This window comes from Pristiophorus japonicus, chromosome 11, assembly GCF_044704955.1.
Source record: "Pristiophorus japonicus isolate sPriJap1 chromosome 11, sPriJap1.hap1, whole genome shotgun sequence".
Classification (NCBI taxonomy): domain Eukaryota; kingdom Metazoa; phylum Chordata; class Chondrichthyes; family Pristiophoridae; genus Pristiophorus; species Pristiophorus japonicus.
In genome coordinates, this window is record NC_091987.1 from 195,096,663 (window position 1) to 195,121,271 (window position 24,609).

The 24,609-nt window shown below is 48.6% G+C and overlaps 1 protein-coding gene across 1 annotated transcript in view; it reads right to left on the reverse strand.

Annotated features, from left to right (window-relative positions):
• Positions 1-24,609, reverse strand: part of thyn1 (thymocyte nuclear protein 1) — an 89,310-nt gene that overhangs the window by 44,512 nt on the left and 20,189 nt on the right. The window lies entirely within an intron of this gene.

Genomic DNA, 24,609 nt, shown 5'->3' on the forward strand with positions numbered 1-24,609 from the left:
CGATTTCGAGATTAATTGGTAAATAGGGAATCATATGTTATCCAACATTAATGGACTGTAAATATAGAACTTGAGTGCAATGTAAATATGAAATAATTCATGAATTGTGACAGCTCTCAATAAGGAATAAAAATTAGCTAACTGGCAAACGGGGTGCCACAGGGATCAGTACTGGGGCCTCAACCATTTACAATCTATATTAATGACTTGGATGAAGGGACTAAGTAATGTAGCCAAATTTGCTGATAGATAGGTGGGAAAGCAAGTTGTGAGGAGGATGCAAAAAATCTGCAAACGGATATAAATAGGCCAAGTGAGTAGGCAAAAATTTGGCAGATGGAGTATAATGTGTGAAAATGTGAGGTTATCCACTTTGGTAGGAAAAATAAAAAAGCAAATTATTTAAATTGAGAGAGATTATTTAAATAAATACAGAGGGATCTGGGGGCCCTTGTACATGAAACACAAAAAGTCAGCATGTAGGTACAGCAAGTAATTAGGAAGGCAAATGGAATGTTGCCGTTTATTGCAAGGGGGATAGAGTATAAAAGTAGGGAAGTCCTGCTACAACTGTACAGGGCGTTGGTGAGACCACACCTGGAGTACTGCGTACAGTTTTGGTCTCTTTATTTAAGGAAGGATATACTTGCATTGGTGGCAGTTCAGAGAAGGTTTATGAGGTTGACTCCTGAGATGAAGGGGTTATCTTATGAAGAAAGATTGAGCAGGTTGGGCCTATACTCATTGGAGTTTAGAAGAATGAGAGATGATCTTATTGAAATGTATAAGTTTTTGAGGGGGCTTGATAGGGTAGAGAGGTTGTTTCCCCTTGGGGAATCTAGAACTAGGGGGCATAGTTTCAGATTTAGGGGTCGCCCATTTAAAACAGTTGAGAATTTCTTCTCTCAGGGTCGTGAATCTTTGGAATTCTCTACCCCAAAGAGCTGTGGAGGCTGGGTCATTTAAGGTGGAGATAGACAGATGTTTGAACGATAAGGGAGTCAAGGGTTATGGGGAGCGGGCAGGGAAGTGGAGTTGAGACCAAGATCAGACCAGTCATGATCTTATTGAATGGTGGAGCAGGTTTGAGGGGCCAAATGGCCTACTCCTATTTCTTATGTCCTTAGGTTCTTACATGTGCAAGACAAAATAATCAAAGATCTGTACTTGAGAAACCTTTATTAATCTAAGCAAAAGTGCTTTGTAGTTTCCAAACAATCGTTTTATGAAAATCTATAATGGTGGGTGGGGAGAAGACACAGGGCTGGAATTTAATGGAATGGCGTATGCTGTTCGTCGAACATTGGCGTTTTCTGTTCATATCGCACGATACGCCGCAATTTGCTGGAATGTCGATTCACCTACAGTGGAGCAATGTCAGTGATGAACGGGGGACCTTGTGCATGGTGAGGACAATCCACATGGCACTACATAAACCTGAGAAAATACACGATTGACGTGTGGCACTGGGAGGTAATTGAGCCGCAACTTGAAAAATCGCAGGAAATCAACTTTAAAATGTTAATAGTTTTACTTTAAAAGCCTGTGAAACATAATCTCCAGTGTCTGCCCATCTCCTTTTCCACAAAAATGTTGCAGGAAGATTTCAAGAAAAGATTGCAACATTTTGGGGGCGAGGATCCCTTCGATGAGGAGCGTAAGCACGAATGACAGCATTGGATCAAATTGCCTTTTTCCGTGCTGTGCACTGAATAAAAGCTAACCGTAATCTGAGAACTGAACATGCTGCGTCATTGTAACTTTTTATTCTTCCTTCCCACTGCGATTAAGGGCATTGAGGCAGGAACTGATCGGGCGGAAGAGGAGGGGGAACCAGAAGGAGGCTGAACACCCCGGGGTGGGAGGGTGGAAGATACTCCTATCCCCATGGCCATTTTCCTCCCACTCCGCCTCCTCAGCAACTGCCAGTCGAACCCGACTTCCCTCTCCCAGGCAACTGTGAAGCTCCAGCCACCACCATGGGGCCTATAAGATGGGAGATAAAGCCCGCGGTCTGAATTCAACCTATCAGGGAGCATTGGAAGAGAGGGGGGGGCATTGTATCTGCGACATCTGCCGTCCACCAGATAACACCGGGGCCATTAGAGGGAGCAGCGTCTGGCGGCATGCCACTTCAGGGAGAAGCGCGTGCTGCTGCAGGAGGGCAATGGCTGATTGCAGTGCGGGCAGGTACAGCAGGGGCAGCGAGATCAGGGCGAAGGAGCAGCAAGAGTCCGTAGTGGGATGTGATCGGGGCCCAGGAGAGGCGAGAGTTCGTGGCCCAGAAGGGGCGAGGGCCCTGGGGCAGCACAAGCCAGCCCACACTGTGATATGTGTGCGCACTCGGCCCGTGCAACAGAGCAGGTCTCCAGTCGTCTTGGTTTACCCTTGCCACTGGACCAAGACCTAGCTCTGTCAAGCCTGTGTGGTGACTGGTGTGCAACAGTCACCACACATTAAATAAATCCATGCACAGGCATCTTCCACCCTTCAACATGTAGTTCGGGACCTGGAATATTAGGTCCTTCATTGAAACACCTGTGAACTCATCCCTTTTTGGCGTGGAAGCAAGTCATCACTGTTTCGAGGGACTGCCTATAATGATGATGATGACCAGATGATGTATCTTTGTGGCGGGCTATACACAACTAGCTGAACAACTTCTGTCAGGATGTTGCAGGACGGTTCACTTGATTGCTGAGGGGCCCACAGCCTCACTGCAGCTGATGCCCATGACCGACCCGCCCCCCCCCCCACCTTTGAAGGTGCCCCATTGCATGCAGAGTCCACTTACTCCTGCTCATGCTCCCCTCAGTGGCCTCTCCGGCATGCCATAGTTTGACATTTTAAATTGTTTATTATAAAGTTATTTGGCATCTTTTACTGTTTCAAAATTGTTTAATACTGTTAAATAATTTACATTTAAAGTGCAGTGGGAAAATGTTTGCACTATTTATACAACCTATGGACTCCCTTTTAACCATTGCTGATCTTTCACTCCTCAATCACCTTCCTTATCGCACGTGCTGTGTTCCTGCCCAAAAATGCTGCTGGATGTGGAGGAGTGTACTCCTCGACATTTGTGTCTTCTGGTTGTAAGATTGTTCAATTTTCAGGAGTTGTTCCTTATTGAGTTATCCTGATGAGCGTTTACTGCTTTTTGGTCTGATCCGCGTCTGCTTTTACACTGGTGTTGTTTGTTGACTCTGTTTTTGCACTGTTGCACTGAAATAAGTTCAAATATTGGTTTAAATATTGCCTGTCCTTTTTTGTGTTTGCATCACCACGGGGAACATTCCACAGAGAAACTGTTCGAGGCTTCCTATGTTTCTACCGTTTCTTACATTTCAACAATGACGACGTTTCAAATTATTTTATTGGGTGCAAAGCCCTTTGGGACGTCCTGAGGTTGTGAAAGGTGCTATATAAATGCACATCTTTTTTCCTGAGCACCATACTCCGATGGAATTTTGGGTGAGGGGGGTTGTCTAAACACCTGAGCTACTAGCTGCTCTCTGGCTGCTGCCGCCATGCCTTTCTCTGGGGGCGCGGACGTTCCCTTTGGGATCCTCCAATTCCGCGGGCATCTCAACTACCAATTCAAGGCTCAGCCCTTCCTGCAAGGCAAAATTGTGCAGCGTGCAGCAGACCACCACAGTCTTTGCCACTTTTATCGAGGGCATACTGTCGGACACCCACCCTGTCACAGGAGCATGCTTTAAGCACACTGATGTCCTCTTCTGGGCCGTTGTGTGTGCACGTTTGAACCCATCTTGTGCTGTAATGTTGCTGATGCAGATGGTGTCATTAGCCATCAGTGGGTAAGCCCTGTCTCCTTGGACCTCCTTATGTCTTACTAGAGCTATACAGGGCCTTGGTGAGACCGCACCTGGAGTATTGTGTGCAGTTTTGGTCTCCTCACCCAAGAAAGGATATACTTGCCATAGAGGGAGTGCAGCGAAGGTTCACCAGACTGATTCCTGGAATGGTAGGACTGTCGTATGAGGAGAGATTGGGTCGACTAGGCCTGTATTCACGAGGTTAAAAGAATGAGAGGGGATTTCATTGAAACATATAATATTCTGACTGGGTTGGATAGACTGGATGTGGGGAGGATGTTTCCCTTGACTGGAAGTCTAGAACAAGTGGTCACAGTCTCAGGATACGGGGTAGGAAATTTAGGACCGATATGAGGAGAAATTGTTTCACTCAGAGGGTGGTGAACCTGTGGAATTCTCTACCACAGAAGGCTGTGGAGGCCAAGTCACTGAATATATTTAAGAGGGAGATAGATTTCTAGAAACAAAAGGCATCACGGGGTATGGAGATAAAGCGGGAATATGGTGTTGAGATAGAAGATCAGCCATGACCATGTTACATAGAAACATAGAAAATAGGTACGGGAGTAGGCCATTCGGCCCGTCGAACCTGCACCGCCATTCAATAAGATCATGGCTGATCATTCCTTCAGTACGCCTTTTCTGCTTTCTCTCCATACCCCTTGATCCCCTTAACTGTAAGGGCCATATCTAACTCCCTCTTGAATATATCCAATGAACTGGCATCAACAACTCTCTGCCGCAGGGAATTCCACAGGTCAACAACTCTCTGCGTGAAGAAGTTTCTCCTCATCTCAGTCCTAAATGGCCTACCCCTTATCCTAAGACTATGTCCCCTGGTTCTGGACTTCCCCAACATCGAGAACATTCTTCCCGCATCTAACTTGTCCAGTCCCATCAGGATCTTATATGTTTCTATGAGATCCCCTCTCATCCTTCTAAATGCCAGTGAATAAAGGCCCAGTTGATCCAGTCTCTCCTCATATGACAGTCCAGCCATCCCTGGAATCAGTCTGGTGAACCTTTGCTGCACTCCCTCAATAGCAAGAACGTCTTTCCTCAGACTAGGAGACCAAAACTGAACACAATACTCAAGGTGAGGCCTCACTAAGGCCCTATACAACTGCAGTAAGACCTCCCTGCTCCTATATTCAAATCCCCTAGCTATGAAGGCCAACATACCATTTGCCTTCTTTACCGCCTGCTGTACCTGCGTGCCCACTTTCAGTGACTGATGAACCATGACACCCAGGTCTCGTTGCACCTCCCCTTTTTCTAGTCTGCCACCATTCAGATAATATCCTGCCTTCGTGTTTTTGCCCCCAAAATGGATAACCTCACATTTATCCACATTATACTGCACCTGCCATGTATTCGCCAACTCACCTAATCTGTCCAAGTCACCCTGCAGCCTCTTAGCGTCCTCCTCACAGCTTACACCGCCACCCAGTTTAGTGCCATCCGTAAACTTGGAGATATTACACTCTATTCCTCATCCAAATCGTTAATGTATATTGTAAAGAGCTGGGGTCCCAGCACTGAGCCCTGCGGCACCCCACTAGTCACTGCCTGCCATTCTGAAAAGGACCCATTTATCCCGATTTCTGCTTCCTGTCTGCCAACCAGTTCTCTATCCATGTCAGTATATTACCCCCAATACCATGCGCTTTGGTTTTGCACACCAATCTCTTGTGCAGGACCTTGTCAAAAGCCTTTTGACAGTCCAAATACACCACATCCACTGGTTCTCCCTTGTCCACTCTACTAGTTACTTCCTCAAAAAATTCCAGAAGATTTGTCAAGCATGATTTCCCTTTCATAAATCCATGCTGACTCGGTCCGATCCTGTCACTGCTTTCCAAATGGGCTGCTATTTCATCCTTAATGATTGATTCCAACATTTTCCCCACTACTGATGTCAGGCTAACCGGTCTATAATTACCCGCTTTCTCTCTCCTTTTTTAAAAAAGTGGCGTTACATTAGCTACCCTCCAGTCCATAGGAACTGATCCAGAGTTGATAGATTGTTGGAAAATGATCACCAATGCATCCACTATTTCTAGGGCCACTTCCTTAAGTACTTTGGGATGCAGACTATCAGGTCCCGGGGAGTTATCGGCCTTTAATCCCATCACTTTCCCACCTAATAAGGATATCTTTCAGTTCCTCATTCTCACTAGACCCACTGTCCCCTAGTACATTCGGAAGGTTATTTGTATCTTCCTTTGTGAAGACAGAACCGAAGTATTGGTTCAATTGGTCTGCCATTTCTTTGTTCCCCATTATAAATTCACCTGAATCTGACTGCAAGGGACCTACGTTTGCCTTTACTAATCTTTTCCTCTTCACATATTTATAGAAGCTTTTGCAGTCAGTTTTTATGTTCCCTGCAAGCTTCCTCTCGTACTCTATTTTCCCCTTCTTAATTAAACCCGTAGTCCTCCTCTGTTGAATTCTAAATTTCTCCCAGTCCTCAGGTTTGTTGCTTTTTCTAGCCAATTTATATGCCTCTTCCTTGGTTTTAACACTATCCTTAATTTCCCTTGTTAGCCATGGTTGAGCCACCTTCCTAGTTTTATTTTTACTCCAGACAGGGATGTACAATTGCTGAAGTTCATCCATGTGATCTTTAAATGTTTGCCATTGCTTATCCACCGTCAACCCTTTAAGTATCCTCTGCCAATCTATTCTAGCCAATTCACACCTCATACCGTCGAAGTTACCTTTCCTTAAGTTCAGGAACCTCATTTCCGAATTAACTTTGTCACTCTCCATCTTAATAAGGAATTCTACCATATTATGGTCACTTTTCCCCAAAGGGCCTCGCACAACAAGATTGCTAATTAGTCCCTTCTCATTACACATCACCCAGTCTAGGATGGCCAGTTTGGTTCCTCGACATATTGGTCTCGAAAACCATCCCTAATACACTCCAGGAAATACTCCTCCACCGCATTACTACCAGTTAGGTTAGCCCAATCTATATGTAGATTAAAGTCGTCCATGATTACTGCTGTACCTTTATTGCACACATCCCTTATTTCTTGTTTGATGCTGTCCCCAACCTCACTACTACTATTTGGTGGTCTATACACAACTCCCACTAGAGTTTTCTGCCCTTTGGAATTCCGCAGCTCCACCCATACCGATTCCACATCATCCAGGCTAATGTCCTTCCTTACAATTGCATTGATTTCCTCTTTAACCAGCAACGCCACCAGCCTCCTTTTCCTTTCTGTTTATCCTTCCTCAATGCTGATTACCCCTGGATGTTGAGTTCCCAGCCTTGGTCACCCTGGAGCCATGTCTCCGTGATGCCAATCACATCGTATCCGTTAACTGCTATCTGCGCAGTTATTTCATCCACCTTATTCCGAATACTTCTCGCATTGAGGCACAGAGTCTTCAGGCTTGTCTTTTTAACACACTTTGCCCCTTTTGAATCTTGCTGTAATGTGGCCCTTTTTGCTTTTTGCCTTGGGTTTCTCTGCCCTCCACTTTTACTATTCTCCTTTCTATCTTTTGCTTCTGCCCCCCTTCTATTTCCCTCTGTCTCCCTGCATAGGTTCCCATGCCCCTGCCATATTAGTTTAAGTCCTCCCAAACAGCACTAGCAAACACTAGCAAATGTTGAATGGCGGTGCACTCGAAGGGCCGAATGGCCCACTACTGCTCCTATTTTCTATGTTTATCCCTCCCCGCTGAATAAATCCTGGATACTAGGGTGGCAAAGGACATCAGCAGCATGAGCGCTTCCCCGATGCTCTGACTTAACGTGCAGATCCTCAGGTGGGCATCAGACAATTAGCATGTCTATTGATGTCAGGTGATGCTGATGATGATGAGGACATAATTGGCTCAACTGTGATATCAACTGGACTACCACCAATCACGATCTAGGCTCCCAATTGAGGTATATCTACTTGGGCAAGATACTGGAGGATGGCCAACATGAATCATGAGTCAGGACTTACAAGAAGAGATGTAATACATCTCTACTTATCTGTAGAATAACTCCACGAGGCCTAGTGCTGTGGTTGAACTGCTGTGACCTTAGTCTCTTTATTCTAACTGCAGAGTGCCCTCACCGTGTGATGACCAGCCTTTTATACAATTCCTGCCTGGGCCTCCCATAGTTGCACCCTCTTGTGGTACCAGCATAATATATACACAGAGTCCACATATATTATAACATTCCAACCCACCCCCCCCTCAAAGTCTTTGATGCGAGTTAGTTACAGGTTGAGGTGATCCGGAATTCTGCGCTCCCTGATTGATCGTCTGAGTGTCACTTCTGGCATGGATGAGTTGGTCGGGCCACTGCTGTCTTGCAGCACTGTTGGTCTGACTGGACTGTTGGAGATGGTGGGATCATCCTCGTGGTTGGCAGCTAGGTCTGTTGCTGATTGGGTTTGTGTAGGTGGATTGCTGAAGGTAAGGTCCTCTCCTGGTAGTTCCTGGTTACCTGTAAATCGTAATTTGGTCTGGTCCAAGTGCTTTCTGCACATTTGTCCGTTAAGCAGTTTGACAACAAACACTCTATTCCCCTCCTTGGCTAAAACAGTGCCAGTGACCCATTTGGGGCCATGACTGTGATTCAGCACAAACACCGGGTCGTTTATAGTGATGTCGCTTGATACAGCTGGGCGATCATGGTGCATGTTTGGCCGATAACGCCTGGTTTCCACCTGATCGTTGACGTCAGGGTGGACTAAGGAGAGCCTGGTTTTGAGTGCACGTTTCATTAGTAACTCCGCAGGGGGGACCCTGGTAAGCGAGTGGGGTCGTGTACTGTAATTGATCAACACCCGGGATAGGTGGGTTTGTAAGGAGCCTTCCGTGACGCGTTTCAAGTCTGCTTTATGGTTTGGACTGCCTGCTCCGCTTGGCCATTCATGCGGGCTTGAAAGGGGCAGACCTTACATGCTTGATGCCATTGCGGGTCATGAATTCATTGAATTCCGAGCTGGTGAAACACGGACCATTGTCGCTGACCAGAATGTCGGGCAAGCCATGAGTGGCGAACATGATCCTGAAGCTTTCAATGGTGACGGTGGACATGCTGGATGCCACTATTACACATTCGATCCACTTAGAGCAGGCATCCACTACAACGAAGAACATTTTTCCTAGAAAGGGGTCCGCATAATCTACGTGGATCCTGGTCCATGGTTTTGAGGGCCAGGACCACAGACTAAGTGGAGCCTCCCTGGGGGCATTGCTCAGTTGTGAGCAAGTGTTACACTGGCGCATGCACGACTCCAAGTCCGAGTCAGTGCCGGGCCACCAGACGTGGGACCTGGCGATAGCCTTCATCATGACTATGCCCGAGTGAGCACTGTGTCTCCTAACTTGAGGAAGGACATTCTTGCTATTGAGGGAGTGCAGCGAAGATTCACCAGACTGATTCCCGGGATGGTGGGACTGACCTATCAAGAAAGATTGGATCAACTGGGCTTGTATTCACTGGAGTTCAGAAGAATGAGAGGGGACCTCATAGAAATGTTTAAAATTCTGATGGGTTTAGACAGGTTAGATGCAGGAAGAATGTTCCCAATGTTTGGGAAGTCCAGAACCAGGGGTCACAGTCTAAGGATAAGGGGTAAGCCATTTAGGATCGAGATGAGGAGAAACTTCTTCGCCCACAGAGTGGTGAACCTGTGGAATTCTCTACCACAGAAAGTAGTTGAGGCCAATTCACTAAATATATTCAAAAGGGAGTTAGATGAAGTCCTTACTACTAGGGGGATCAAGGGTTATGGCGAGAAAGCAGGAATGGGGTACTGAAGTTGCATGTTCAGCCATGAACTCATTGAATGGCGGTGCAGGCTAGAAGGGCTGAATGGCCTACTCCTGCACCTATTTTCTATGTTTCTATGTTTCTATGTGTAGGTCACGTATGAAGATTGCCCTGCCCTTTTTTTGGCAGGACGACGCGGTTGCCCCATAAGAGGCAATTCAATTGCATGGACATTTCGTCATTACGATGGTGAAACGGCTTTATCTCGTCTTGCATTTCTCTTGGGACCACTGACCAGCCCCCATTGAGGACGCAGCTTTTTACAAGAGATAACAGAGGTATTGTGTCCTTGGATGCTCTAATAATGACGCCACGAGGCAATGTGTTGTACTTGAACTGTAGTTACCTTAGTCCTTTATTTGTTAACTCCAGAGTGAGCATCACACCTGGTAGCCTGCCTTTTATATTAGGCCAGGCACACCTGTACAGGTAACCTACAAGTCTCCCACTGCTGTGCCCCCTGGTGGCACACCTTGTGATAGTACCAACAGTATCCATGTAGGATACATGACATCACTCTCCCCTAAGCCTTTAGTGCAAATTGCCTCTGCATTGATTGTGTTCTGGGCTTAGCTCGATCTGGGCTCTATCTGATTGACCCTTGGCAGATCGTTTCAATCTTGCGTGAGTAGTTGATGCAATAGAGTGCTGGAAGTTGCTGTTTGTGTGTGTCCCTGACCACTCCATTCTCTCCCCACAATATTGATTATGCCGGAGGCTCATTGTGTAAAGTCCTGTCCCCTCTGTACAGATTCACATGAGGCATGTAGTGAAGTCAAGGTCACTCTGGACCTGCACCTTTATTTCACAGCTCTGGAATGCTGCACTTGCCCGTGACCTGTCCTTATATACCCGTCTCTTGCAAGTGCACCCCTGGTGGTAAGGTATGCTGGTGGTTACAGGTCATATCTTATTACAGTCATGTATAGCATGTTAGGATACAGTTATATATAATAATGTAAGATACATGACATCACCCTCCCCCAAGTTCTTATTGTCTTTATAGGTTCAGTCTCTCAGGTGGTCTACGCTCTCACGTGGAGCGTCTGAGTTGTGGTTCGGTTGTTTGCCTTGGTGTCTGTTTTTCTTTGGGTGTGGTTGCTGGTATCTCGCCTGGGCTGTCTGTTTCGATTGGTGTGATTGTTGTTGACTCGCCTGGGCTGTCTGTTGGGATTGCCCTTTCCTCAGGTTGTTCCCTCTGTCTGTCCACCAGGTGTGGTGCGAGTTCCACATTGTAGTCTGCCTCTGGTTCCGCAGTGTTGTTGGTAAATCTGCTTTTGACTTGGTCTACATGCCTCCGGCAGGTTTTGCCATTGTCCATTTGTACTACCAGTAGCCTGTTTCCTTCCTTGCCCGTTACTGTCCCTGCAAGCCATTTGGGACCCCTGCCATAGTTCAGTACAAACACTTTGTCCCCTATCTCATTCCATCTCCCCCTCAAATTTCTGTCATGGTACTCAGTCAGCTTACGGCGCTTTGCCTCAATGATTTCGTGTATGTCTGGGAGGATTAATGAGAGCCTTGTTTTTAAAGTCCTTTTCATCAACAGTTGCGCGGGGGGGATCCTAGTCAGTGAGTGCAGACGAGATCTGTATGCCAGCAGCAGTCGCGACAGGCGACCCTGCAGCGTGGGACCTTGGATTTTAAGCATGCCTTGTTTAATGATTTGCACTGCTCTCTCCACCTGGCCGTTGGAGACCGGCTTGAACGGTGCTGTCTTGACGTGATTTATGCTGTGGTCAATTATAAAGTCTTGGAATTCTGCGCTGGTGAAGCACAGACCATTGTCACTGACCAATATGTCAGGGATTCCGTGCGTTGCAAACATGGTTGCGAGGCTCTCCACAGTGGTGGAGATTGTGCTCGAGTTTAAAGTAGTGCATTCGATCCACTTTGAAAATGCATCTACAACTACAAGGAACATTTTGCCCATGAATGGGCCCGCATAGTCTACGTGCACCCGCGACCACGGTTTGGTAGGCCAGGGCCAGGGGCTCAGTGGAGTCTCCCTGGGAGCATTGCTGAGTTGGGCACAAATGGTGCACCTTCGGACACAGAGCTCCAAGTCCGCGTCAATACCAGGCCACCAGACGTGGGATCTGGCTATGGCCTTCATGAGAACGATCCCCGGGTGCTTGCGGTGGAGCTCCCGGACAAATGCCTCTCTGTCTCGCAGAGGCATGACGACTTGGCTGCCCACATCAGGCAGTCTGCTTGTAGTGATAGCAAATGCATGCGCCTGTGAAAGGGTTTTAATTCCTCGGGGCAGGCATCGCGAGCCTCTGCCCAGTCACCGGTTAGGACACATCTTTTTACTAAAGATAACGTGGGGTCGCTGGCCGTCCAGGCTCTGATTTGGCGAGCCGTCATCGGCGAACCTGTGGACTCAAAGGCATTGATTGCCATGACTATCTCACAGTCCTGTTCGTCAGACCCTTCCGTGGTCACCAGGGGTAGCCTGCTGAGCGCGTCGGCACAGTTGTCTGTGCCTGGTCTTTGCCTTATGGTATAGTCATAGGATGCCAGCATGAGTGCCCACCATTAAATTCGCGCCGAGGCATTAGCGTTTATTGCCTTGCTCTCGGATAGGAGGGACGTGAGGGGCTTGTGGTCGGTTTCTAACGCGAACGTGGCCCCAAAAAGGTATTGGTGCACCTTTTTGACACCGTACACGCACGCGAGCGCCTCCTTCTCTACCATTCTGTACCCGCGCTCCGCCTGCGAAAGTGACCTGGAGGCATAAGCTATGGGTTGTAATTTGCCTGCACTATTGACATGTTGCAAAACGCACCCGACCCCATACGCTGACGCATCGCATGTAAGAACTAGCTTTTTAACCTGGGTCAAAGAAAGTCAAAACACTGTTGGAACACAGAAGGTTGCGTTCCTGGGCGTCCCTCCAAAGCTACTTGCACCCCTTTCTGAGTAGCACATGAAGAGGCTCCAGCAGCATGCTTAAGTTCTGCATAAAGTTCCTAAAGTAATTGAGTAGCCCGAGAAAGGCGCGCAGTTCTGAGACATTCCGGGGCCTGGGTGCCAGGCGAATTGCTTCTGTTTTGGACTCTGTTGGGCGGATTCCATCAGCGGCAATCCTTCTGCCCAAAAATTCAACCTCGGGTGCAAGAAACAGGCAATTGGATTTCTTGACTCGTAGGCCTACCCGATCCAACCGCTTTAGTACTTCCTCCAAATTACAGAGATGGGAGTCGTTGTCCCTGCTCGTGATAAGTATGTCGTCTTGAAATACAACCGTCCCTGGGATGGACTTGAACAGACTCTCCATGTTGCGCTGGAATATGGCAGCTGCCGACCTGATGCCGAATGGGCATCGATTGTACATGAAAAGGCCCCGATGCGTGTTGATGGTGGTGAGTAGCTTGGATTCCTCGGTCAATTCTTGCGTTATATACGCAGATGTGAGGTCTAATTTTGAGAAAAGTTTACCTCCAGCCAATGTGGCAAATAAGTCCTCTGCTCTGGGCAACGGGTACTGGTCCTGTAGGGAGACTCTGTTTATGGTAGATTTGTAGTCCCCACAGATTCATACGGATCCATCAGGCTTCATGACTGGGACGATGGGACTTGCCCAGTCGCTAAATTCCACAGGTGATATAATGCCTTCCTGCAGAAGCCTGTCTAGTTCGTGTTCAATCTTTTCCCTCATCACATAGGGTACAGCTCTGGCCTTGTGATGGACCGGTCTAGCATCCTGTGTGATGTAGATTTTGACTTTGGCCCCTTTGAAAGTGACCACACCTGGCTGAAAGAGATATTCAAATCGCTTTATAACTATTGAGCAGGAGGTCCGTTCCTCTAATGACATGGCATGGACATCATCCCATTTCCAGTTTAGTTTTGCCAGCCTGCTTGTCTCCGGGGACAATCCACAGGGGAAGTCGGTTCACTGTCCCTTTGTGTGTGACAGAGAGCATGGCGCTGCTGAGGACTGGTACGATTTCTTTGGTATGGGTCCTTAGTTTGGTGTCGACCCTTGTGAGTTTTGGTCTGTCTCTTTTATGCGGCCACAGTTGTCCAAATTGTTGAGCCCCCATGAGAGATTGACTCGCACCCGTATCCAGCTCCATGTTGACAGATATCCCGTTGAGTAGGACCCTCATCATTATTGGAGGCGTCCTGTTGTAGGAGCAGCGGCCATTAATCGTGTTGACCCACTGTACACCAGTGTCCCGGGTACTGTCCCCTCAATCTTCTGAGGTGCCGACCCATCCGATTCGTATACCAGATGAGCTGCTGTTTTTTTGCACATGCGGGCCAAATACCCTGTATTTTCACAATTTCTGCAAACAGTCTGCTGAAATCGCCATCCCCTTGACGAGTGCCCACCCCCACACCTCCAGCACAGACCTGTTCCATTGTTCAAAGAGTTCCCAAAGAATGAGCTGCGTCTGGCTGATCTCTCTTGAGCTTCTCTCAGTTTGTAGTTGATTGCTCGCATTGTGGGTTGATGAGGTGTGAACGGCCGTTCCTGTGGCCCTTGATAGCTTCGGCCTGCTGTCGAGAACCTGTTCTCCCGGTTTTGTCTGTGTGTGGGGGTAGCAGCTTGTTTAGTGCTGTGAACTTCTTGTTCCAATATTTCGTTAGTTGTCGTACCTGCATTGTGAATTAACCTCGTTTCTTCTTCCCCTACCAAGAATGTCTGTGCAACCAGTGCTGCTGCCTCTAAGGTCAGGTTCTTGGTCTCTATGAGCTTTCGGAATATGCCTGCGTGGCCTATTCCTTCAATGAAAAAGTCTCTCAGCATTTCTCTCCTCAGTTCATCGGAGAACTCACATAAACTAGCCAACCGCCACGAAGTTGGGTATGCTCTGGCCCACACAGCGTCTGTAGTTGTAGAACCTGTGTCTGGCCATGTGTAGGCTGCTCGCTGGCCTCAGGTGGTCTCTTACCAGTGTGCTCAATTCTTCAAACGACTTGCTTGCTGGTTTCTCGGGTGCCAACAGATCCTTCATTAAAGCGAATGTTTTCGAGCCACAGCTGGTCAAGAGATGGGCTCTTCTCTTGTCTGCCTTATCGTCACCTAACCAGTCTTTGGTTACAAAGCTTTGCTGGAACCTTTCTACAAAGTCCTCCCAATTGTCTCCCGCATTGTACTTTTCATCTGATCCGTTATTCGCCATTCTGTGGATTCTGTAATCCCGTAACCCGTCGCCATTGTAAAGTCCTGTCCCCTCAGTACAGATTCACACGAGGCATGTAGTGAAGTCAAGGTGACTCTGGACCTGCACCTTTATTTCACAGCTCCGGAATGCTGCACTTGCCTGAGACCTGTCCTTATATACCTGTCTCTTGCAAGTGCACCCCTGGTGGTAAGGTATGCTAGTGGTTACAGATCATATCTTATTACAGTCATGTATAGCATGTTAGGATACAGTTATATATAATAATGTAAGATACATGACACATTGCATTCATATACATTCAAATTCAGAAAAACAAATTTGCATGACATTTGTGGTTCCGTTGTGAGACAATTACGTTGGACTGGTGAGATACATTATCGATGCAGTGACCAGTGGGTAAGGACAAACTAGTGCCAGAACTGCTGGATGGTGTCCCTGCAGTCTGGTGGCAGCGCAGTGCCCAGTGCTGGCAGTGGGAACCCGGTTGGCTCAAGTTTCCTGCTCTTGAGGCTGTTGCCATGGTTCCTAGCGCCTGGCAGGTTCACAGGCATCCGGTGCCGTTGCCCTGCTGAGGTCGCTTGCTCTGCAGCTCGTGTGTATTGGCTGCTTGTGGCCACACTCCATGGTGCATAACTCTGGCCCCCGAGACACAGGCTACAGCATTGGGTAGCTCGCCGGACCTGTGTGCTCACGATGGGTGTCTGCCCGCTGCATTGGCTGCATGCAGTTGAAATCAAACATCACACAACTTTTCATTACTTATTGTGGATATTCTGTAGTTCCAATCGTGATCGCACGTCTTTTCCTCGCTGGTACACAATTGTGATCATCAATTACACATTTTACATGATCGCACGACTTTTCCTTGCTTATTGCATGTACACAACTCTGATTGTCAGTTACACATTTTGTCTCTAACTTACAGTTGCTATTAGATTGCTTGAGTATGTGGAACTGTCCCTGTAATTGTAGTGGGTTGCAGGCCTCCTTTAATTCTTTTCTCCATTTGGTGCCACGTGTTGCTCCATCAGCACTGCACCTCATGATCTGGCCGCGGCCATCGTTTTCTTCAGCACCTCACCTCGTGGTTTGGGCGCCATCTTTCCTCCATCCACGATGTCGACTGCGGTGATCCTCTTCTCCCCGGGTTCTACCACTGAAGCTGGGAAGTCGCATTTGGATCCGATTTTCTTCCTCTGGAGTCCTGCCACTGGAGCCTGGAAGGTGCGTTCGGGTCATCTCAGCTGGATCATCTCCACGCAGTCGTGCTAAGCAGTCTGTGCCTCGGGTGCTGTACTGGTCTGCTCTCTGGTGCCAGGTCCACCCTCAAGTGAGGGCTTGCTGTGCCTCCGAACGCGGAGGACGTCGATCGCTTGAAGGTTGAAGTCTTCCCACTTCCATGGATCTTCTCCATCCATCTTCTGCCGAGCAGTGTTGGTCCATCACCTGCAACAATCCACAGAGGTAACTTGTGCACTGCACCATCATGGAGTAACTTTACATTCGCACTACCAACGACTGGGATATAGGTGCGCAGCTTTGCCTAAACTGGAACCAACTTGGGTCGTTCAGGTTGATTGTCCCATAGCCTCTCAAAGGCTTCTTGATTCATTACTGACTGGCTCGCCCCCGTGTCGACTTCCATGAAGACTATCTCGACTTCCATCCTCAACAGGGAACACTCGGTGGTGCAGGTAAACATGCTATATACCTCATCGTGGGGCTGAGCTGCCTCTCTGCCTCAATCGTTTTATAATCCGCGCTGGATTTAGTACACTCATAATAAAGGATGAAACTGAGTACTGTGTACAATGAGCAAGTGTGACCTTAACTCCTTTAATAAGACTCGAATGCAGGTACCTCGTGGGTGGCCCGCTTATATACTGTGCTCCCAAGGGATGCTAGGATCCCTTGGGACTCCAACAGGTGGGTCCTCTGGTGGTCAGGTGTCATGCAGGTTACACAGGGTTAAATACATTACATCACTCCCCCGTGAAGTCAACAGTACACTTATTTACAAGGTGAGACGATCTGGGACTTTACACTCCCTTGTCGATCGTCTCGGTACAAATGCGGGTGTGGGTGGGTTGGTCAGTTCTTCACTGGGCTGTTGGGCGGCCGGCCTTGCCGGGCTGCTGGGGATGATGAGTTCGGCGTCATGGTCAACCATGAGGTCAGTTGCCACTTGTGTGTGTGTTGGAGGGTCAAAGTTGGTGGTGTCCTCTTCAGGTTGTTCGTAGCTGTTGGTGAACCGCAATTTGATTTGGTCGAAAAGTTTTCTGTGCGTTTGTCCATTGGCCAATTTGACCTGAAACAACCTATTCCCCTCTTTGGCTGTGACTGTGCCAGCAAGCCATTTGGGACCATGTCCATAATTGAGCACAAACATGGGATTATTGATCTCAATATCGTGTGACAAATTTGCGCGGTCATGGTACACACTTTGTTGATGCAGCTTGCCCTCCACGTGATTATGGAGATTAGGGTGGACAAGAGAGAGCCTTGTTTTGAGCGCCCTTTTCATGAGCAGCTCGGCTGGGGGAACCCCGGTGAGTGAGTGGGGTCTGGTGCGGTAGCTGAGCAGCACTCGGGACAGCTGGGTCTGCAGGGAGCCTTCCGACACATGTTTCAAGCTTTGCTTGATGGTCTGAACTGCCCATTCTGCCTGGCCGCTGGATGCGGGCTTGAACGGACCAGATGTGACGTGGTTGATCCCGTTGCGGGTCATGAATTCCTTGAATTCAGCACTGGTGAAGCACGGCCCATTGTCGCTGACTAGGACATCAGGCAAGCCGTGCGTGGTAAACAGGTTTCATAGGCTTTCAATAGTAGCCGTGGACATGCTCACTGACATTATTGCACATTCAATCCATTTGGAGTAAGCGTCCACGACAACCAAAAACATTTTGCCTAGAAATGGGCCCACATCGTCTACATGGATCCTCAACCACAGTTTGGAGGGCCCCGACCACAAACTTAGCGGTGCCTCTCTGGGTGCATTGCTCAGCTGAGAGCAAGTGTTGCACTGGCGCACGCATGACTCTAAATCTGAGTCGATGCCGGGCCACCACACATAGGATCTAGCTATGGCTTTCATCATTACGATGCTTGGGTGGGTGCTGTGCAGTTCACATATGAACGTATCTCCGCCTTTCTTGGGCAAGACCATGCGATTGCCCCACAATAGACAGTCCGCCTGCAGGGACAACTCATCTTTGTGTCTGTGGAATGGCTTAATCGCCTCCTGTATCCCTGCTGGGACACCGGACCAGCTCCCATGGAGGACACAGTTTTTTTACCAAAGACAGTAAAGAACCCTGGCTGGTCCAGGTCCTGACCTGGCGGGCCGTAACGGGGGACTTCTCGTTCTCGAATGCCTCCATGACCATGAGCAAGTCCGCTGGCTGTGCCATTTCCACCCCGGTGGTGGGCAATGGCAGCCGACTGAGAGCATCTGCGCAATTCTCTGTGCCCGATTACATAGTTGTATACTGACAGCGTGAGCGCCCATCTTTGGATGCGGGCAGAGGCATTGCTCTCAGAGAACAGCGATATGAGCAGCTTGTGGTCAGTTTCAAGCTCAAACTTGAGGCCAAATAAGTACTGGTGCATTTTTTTCACCCCATAGACGCATGCCAGAACCTCTTTTTCAATCATGCTGTCGGCCCTTTTGGCCTTGGACAAACTCCTGGACGCATAAGCCACCAGTTGCAAAATCCCCGATTCATTAGCCTGTTGTAACACATACCTGACCCCGTATGACGATGCATCGCAAGCGAGCACTAATCGTTTACAGGGGTTATACAGGACAAGCAGTTTGTTTGAACACAACAGATTTCTGGCTTTCTTAAAGGTGAATTCCCCCATACCCAGTCGTCTCCCTTGCGCAGTGGTGCATGTAGGGGTTCAAGCAGGGTGTTTAACCCAGATAGGAAATTACCAAAATAGTTAAGGAGTTCCAGGAATGACCACAGTTCCGTCACATTCCGTGGTCGTGGCGCGTTCTTGATGGACTCCATCTTGGCGTCGGTGGGTCTGATGCCGTCTGCTGCGATTCTTCTTCCCAAGAACTCGACGTCCTGTGCCAGGAAAACACACTTCGAGCTTTTCAATCTGAGTCCCACGTGATTCAACCGACTATGAACCTCGTCCAGAGTCTTCAAGTGCTCCATGGTGTCCTGACCTGTAACCAATATGTCGTCCTGGAAAACCACTGTGCAATGAACTGACTTTAGCAGGCTCTCCATGTTCCGCTGGAAGATTGCCATGGCCGACTGAATCCCGAACGGGCACCGGTTGTTGATAAACAGACCTTTGTGCGTGTTGATGCAGGTGAGGCCTTTCGAAGACTCCTCCAGCTCCTGCGTTGTAGGCCGAGGTCAGGTCCAGCTTGATGAATGTCTTCCCTCCAGCCAGGGTCGCAAATAGGTTGTCTGCCTTGGGCAGCGGGTACTGGTCCTGCAGCAAAAAACGGTTAATCATTACTTTATAGTCCCCGCAAATTCTAACCGTGTCGTCCTCCTTAAGTACCAGGACAATCGGATTGGCCCAGTCATTGAATTCCACCGGCGCGATGATGCCTTCATGTTGCAGCCTGTCCAGCTCAATTTCCACTTTTTCACGCATCATGTACGGTACCGCCCGTGCCTTGTGATGGATGGGTCGCATACCAGGAAGCAAATGGATCTGCACTTTCACCCCCAGGGAGCTTCCAATGCCTGGCTCGAACAACGATGGGACCTTGCTCAGAACCTGGGTATATGAGGCGTCGTCGACGGACGAAATCGCTCGGATGTTATCCCAGTTCCAGCGGATTTTTCCCAGCCAGCTTCTGCCAAACAACGTGGGGCCATCCCCTGGCACAATCCACAGCAGGAGTTCGTGTGCTGCTCCATCATAGGAGACTTTGACTTCAACACTGCCAATTACAGGGAGTAGTTCCTTGGTGTAAGTCCTCAGTTTGGTGTTAATGGGGCTGAGCTTGGGCCTGCGTGCCTTTTTGCCCCACAGCCTGTCGAAGGCCTTTTTACTCATTATGGACTGACTTGCCCCCGTGTCCAGTTCCATAGATACAGGAATACCGTTTAGTTCAACTTTCAACATTATTGGTGGACATTTCGTAGTGAATGTGTGTACCCCGTACACTTCTACCTCCTCCTTACGAGTCTCCAATTCAGCCTGCTCCACAGTGGATTGATATTCCTCTGCAACGTGGTGGTTTGCAGGGTTTGCAGCTCGCCTGCAAATTCGCTGGAGGTATCCCATTGTTCTGCAACCGTTGCATGCATAGTGCTTAAAGCGGCATTGATGGGGCCGATGATCACCTCCGCAGCGCCAACAAGGTGTTAACTGCCTCGCATTAACGATTGATGGCGGGCTCTAGGTCAATTGAGGTCGGGCCACAGCAGCCGGTGCTTACGTTCTGCCATGTACATTTCTGCTCGAGACCAACACAGTACTGGTCAAAACTTCTTTACTCTGCGAAATCTGTTTGGTGTTGTCGCTGGTGGACATAAATGCCTGGGCTATTGTTATAGCTTTACTTAGATTCTGAGTTTCTACAGTCAACAGTTTGCAAAGGATTGTCTCATGTCCAATGCCCAGTACAAAAAAGTCTCTGAGCATTTGTTCTAGGAATCCTCAAATTCACAATGTCCTGCGAGGCGCCTTAGTTCGGTGACATAGCTCGCCACTTCCTGGCCCTTCGATCGTTGACACGTGTAGAACCGATACCTCGCCATCAAAACACTTTCCTTAGGATTTAGGTGCTCCCAGATCAGCGTACACAATACTTCATAGGATTTCTCTATCGGCTATGCCGGGGCCAGGAGATTCTTCATGAGGCCATAGGTTGTTGCCCCTCAGACAGTTAGGAGGATTGCCCTTCGTTTGGTAGCGTTCTCGTCCCCTTCCAGCTCATTGGCCACGAAGTATTGGTCAAGTCTCTCCACGAAGGCCTCCCAATCGTCCCCTTCAGGGAACTTCTCCAGGATACCAACTGTTCTTTGCATTTTTGCGCGATTGTTCGTTACCTCGTCGCCAATTGGTACACTCATAATAAAGGATGAAACTGAGTACTGTGTACAATGAGCAAGTGTGACCTTAGCTCCTTTAATAAGACTCCAGAGTGCAGGTACCTCGTGGGTGGCCCGCTTATATACTGTGCTCCCAAGGGATGCTGGGATCCCTTGGGACTCCAACAGATGGGCCCTCTGGTGGTCAGGTGTCATGCAGGTTACAAAGGGGTTAAATACATTACAGGATTCATGGCCATCTGCAGACTCTTCATCGACACAATGAGTCATATTTCTCTTACACATTGGCTGGAGGTGGCCCTTTGTGCTGCAGCCCTTGCATACAAAGTCTTTAAAGCGGCATTGGTGAGTTCTGTGATTCCCTCCACAATGCTAGCATGGAGCTGCTCGATTAGACCCCCCTCTGCGGTCTCTGAGTTAAGGGACTCGGGGGCCTGTTCTCTCTCCCCTGAGAGGGTTCGCGTTCTACAGTCCAGCCTCTAAAATGTGCCACTCTGTGCACAGTACCTGCCGGGTTTGAGTCCTGAGGGTGAGTCATCTGCCTAGAGCCGCAGGTCGAGGTCATGAATGCCTGGCTCACGGAGATTGCCTTCTGCAGTGTGACTGTGGTATCTGCCGACAGTAGCTTATGAAGAAGGCCCTCATGGCCAATTCCAATGACAAAAATGTCCCGTGGCACTTCGTTGAGGTGGTTGCCGAAATCACATAGTGCCGCCAGCCTCCTGAGGTCTGCGGCGTATTTTGCGATTTCCTGGCCTTCGGGCTGTCGGTGGGTGTAGAACCGGCGTCTGGCTGTGAAGATGCTCTCCTTGGGCTTGAGTTGCTCATGGATCAGGGTTACGAGCTCCTTGTATGTCTTGGTCGTTGTCTTCGCTGTAGCCAGCAAGACCCTGACGAGGCCATAGACGGTGGGCCCACAACTGGTTAGCAAGATAGCTCTGCGCTTATCAGCCAGTGTGGCCAAGTCGTCTCCTGCCAGTTTGCTGTGAAGAAATGGTCGAGCCTCTCCACAAAGGCGTCCCAATCATCACCATCGGTGAACTGCTGCAATGTACCAAGGTAGCCATTTTCGCGTGAAAGTTCGTAATTTCGTCGCCAATTGTTGTGTCCTTGGATGCTCTAATACTGACTCCACGAGGCAATGTGTTGTATTTGAACTGTAGTGACCTTGGTCCTTTATTTGTTAACTCCAGAGTGAGGATCACACCTGGAGGCCTGCCTTTTAAACTAGGCCAGGCACACCTGTACAGATAATCTACATGTTTCCCACTGCTGTGCCCTCTGGTGACACACCTTGTGATCGTAGCATAGAAACATATAGAAAATAGGTGCAGGAGCAGGCCATTCAGCCCTTCTAGCCTGCACCGCCATTCAATGAGTTCATGGCTGAACATGAAACTTCAGTACCCCCTTCCTGCTTTCACGCCATACCCCTTGATTCCCCCGAGTAGTAAGGACTTCATCTAACTCCCTTTTGAATATATTTAGTGAATTGGCCTCAACAACTTTCTGTGGTAGAGAATTCCACAGGTTCACCACTCTCTGGGTGAAGAAGTTTCTCCTTATCTCGGTCCTAAATGGCCTACCCCTTATCCTTAGACTGTGACCCCTGGTTCTGGACTTCCCCAACATTGGGAACATTCTTCCTGCATCCAACCTGTCCAAACACGTCAGAATTTTAAACATTTCCATGAGGTCCCCTCTCACTCTTCTGAACTCCAGTGAATACAAGCCCAGTTGATCCAATCTTTCTTGATAGGTCAGTCCCACCATCCCGGGAATCAATCTGGTGAATCTACGCTGCACTCCCTCAATAGCAAGAATGTCCTTCCTCAAGTTAGGAGACCAAAACTGTACACAATACTTCAGGTGTGGCCTCACTAAGGCCCTGTACAACTGTAGCAACACCTCCCTGCCCCTGTACTCAAATCCCCTCGCTATGAAGGCCAACATTCCATTTGCTTTCTTAACCGCCTGCTGTACCTGCATGCCAACCTTCAATGACTGATGTACCATGACACCCAGGTCTCGTTGCACCTTCCCTTTTCCTAATCTGCCACCATTCAGATAATAGTCTGTCTCTCTGTTTTTACCACCAAAGTGGATAACCTCACATTTATCCACATTATACTTCATCTGCCACGCATTTGCCCACTCACCTAACCTATCCAAGTCACTCTGCAGCCTCATAGCATCCTCCTTGCAGCTCACACTGCCACCCAACTTAGTGTCATCCGCAAATTTGGAGATACTACATTTAATCCCCTCGTCTAAATCATTAATGTACAATGTAAACAGCTGGGGCCCCAGCACAGAACCCTGAGGTACCCCACTAGTCACTGCCTGCCATTCTGAAAAGTACCCATTTACTCCTACTCTTTGCTTCCTGTCTGACAACCAGTTCTCAATCCACGTCAGCACACTACCCCCAATCCCATGTGCTCTAACTTTGCACATTAATCTCCTGTGTGGGACCTTGTCGAAAGCCTTCTGGAAGTCCAAATATACCACATCAACTGGTACTCCTTTGTCCACTTTATTGGAAACATCCTCAAAAAATTCCAGAAGATTTGTCAAGCATGATCTCCCTTTCACAAATCCATGCTGACTTGGATCTATCATGTCACCATTTTCCAAATGCGCTGCTATGACATCCTTAATAATTGATTCCATCATTTTACCCACTACTGAGGTCAGGCTGACCGGTCTACAATTCCCTGCTTTCTCTCTCCCTCCTTTTTTAAAAAGTGGGGTTACATGACAACAGGGTCCTGGTTGGTCCAGGTCCTGATCTGGCACGCCGTTACAGGTGACCCTTCGCTTTCGAAGACGTCCATGACCAGGCACAGGTCTGCGGGCTGCACCATTTCCACCCTGGCTCGTACCCGTGTCCAGCTCCATTGACACCGGGAGTCCATTTAGTTCAACCTTCGGGGGACAATTCATGGTGAATGTGTGCACCCCATGTACTTCTGCCTTCTCTATCAGAGGTTCTGTTTCGTCGTGATCCTCCGTGGATCTGTCATCCTCTGCAACATGGTGGTTTTCAGGTTTAGCAGGCCTAGCAGCTCGCCTGCACACTCGTTGGAGGTGTCCCATTGTTCCACAGCCCTTGCAAATGTATCCTTTGAATCAGCATGAATGGAAATGATGATCACCCCCGCAGCGCATTTGAGAGTGAGCAATCACCTGTCACTGCCCGGCAGATCAAAAACTGGACAAGCTAGGACGCCTTATTATCTCTAGTCAAAAGCTGTGTGCTTCACGGGAGCTGGTCCCGTGTCCCAATGGAAATGCAGGAAGAGATAAAGCCGTTCCAGCGGCGTAAAGATGAAATGTCTATACAGGCAGACTGCCTTCTGTGGGGCAATCGAGTAGTGGTCTCCAAGAAGGGCAGAGACACCTTCATCAATGACCTCCACAGTACCCACCCAGGCATCGTAATGATGAAAGCGATAGCCAGATCCCACGTGTGGTGGCCCGGCATCGATGCGGACTTAGAATCCTGCATTCACAGATGTAATACATGCTCGCAGTTAAGCAATGTACCCAGGGAGGCGCCGCTAAGTTTATGATCTTGACCCTCCAAACCGTGGTCTAGGGTACACGTCGACTATGCAGGCTCATTCTTGAGTAAAACGTTCCTTGTGATTGTAGACGCATACTCCAAGTGGACTGAATGTGAAATAATGTCGGCTAGCACGTTCGCTGCCACCACTGAAAGCCTGCAGGCCATGTTTGCCACAAATGGCTTACCCGATGTCCTGGTGAGTGACAACGGGCGATGTTTCACC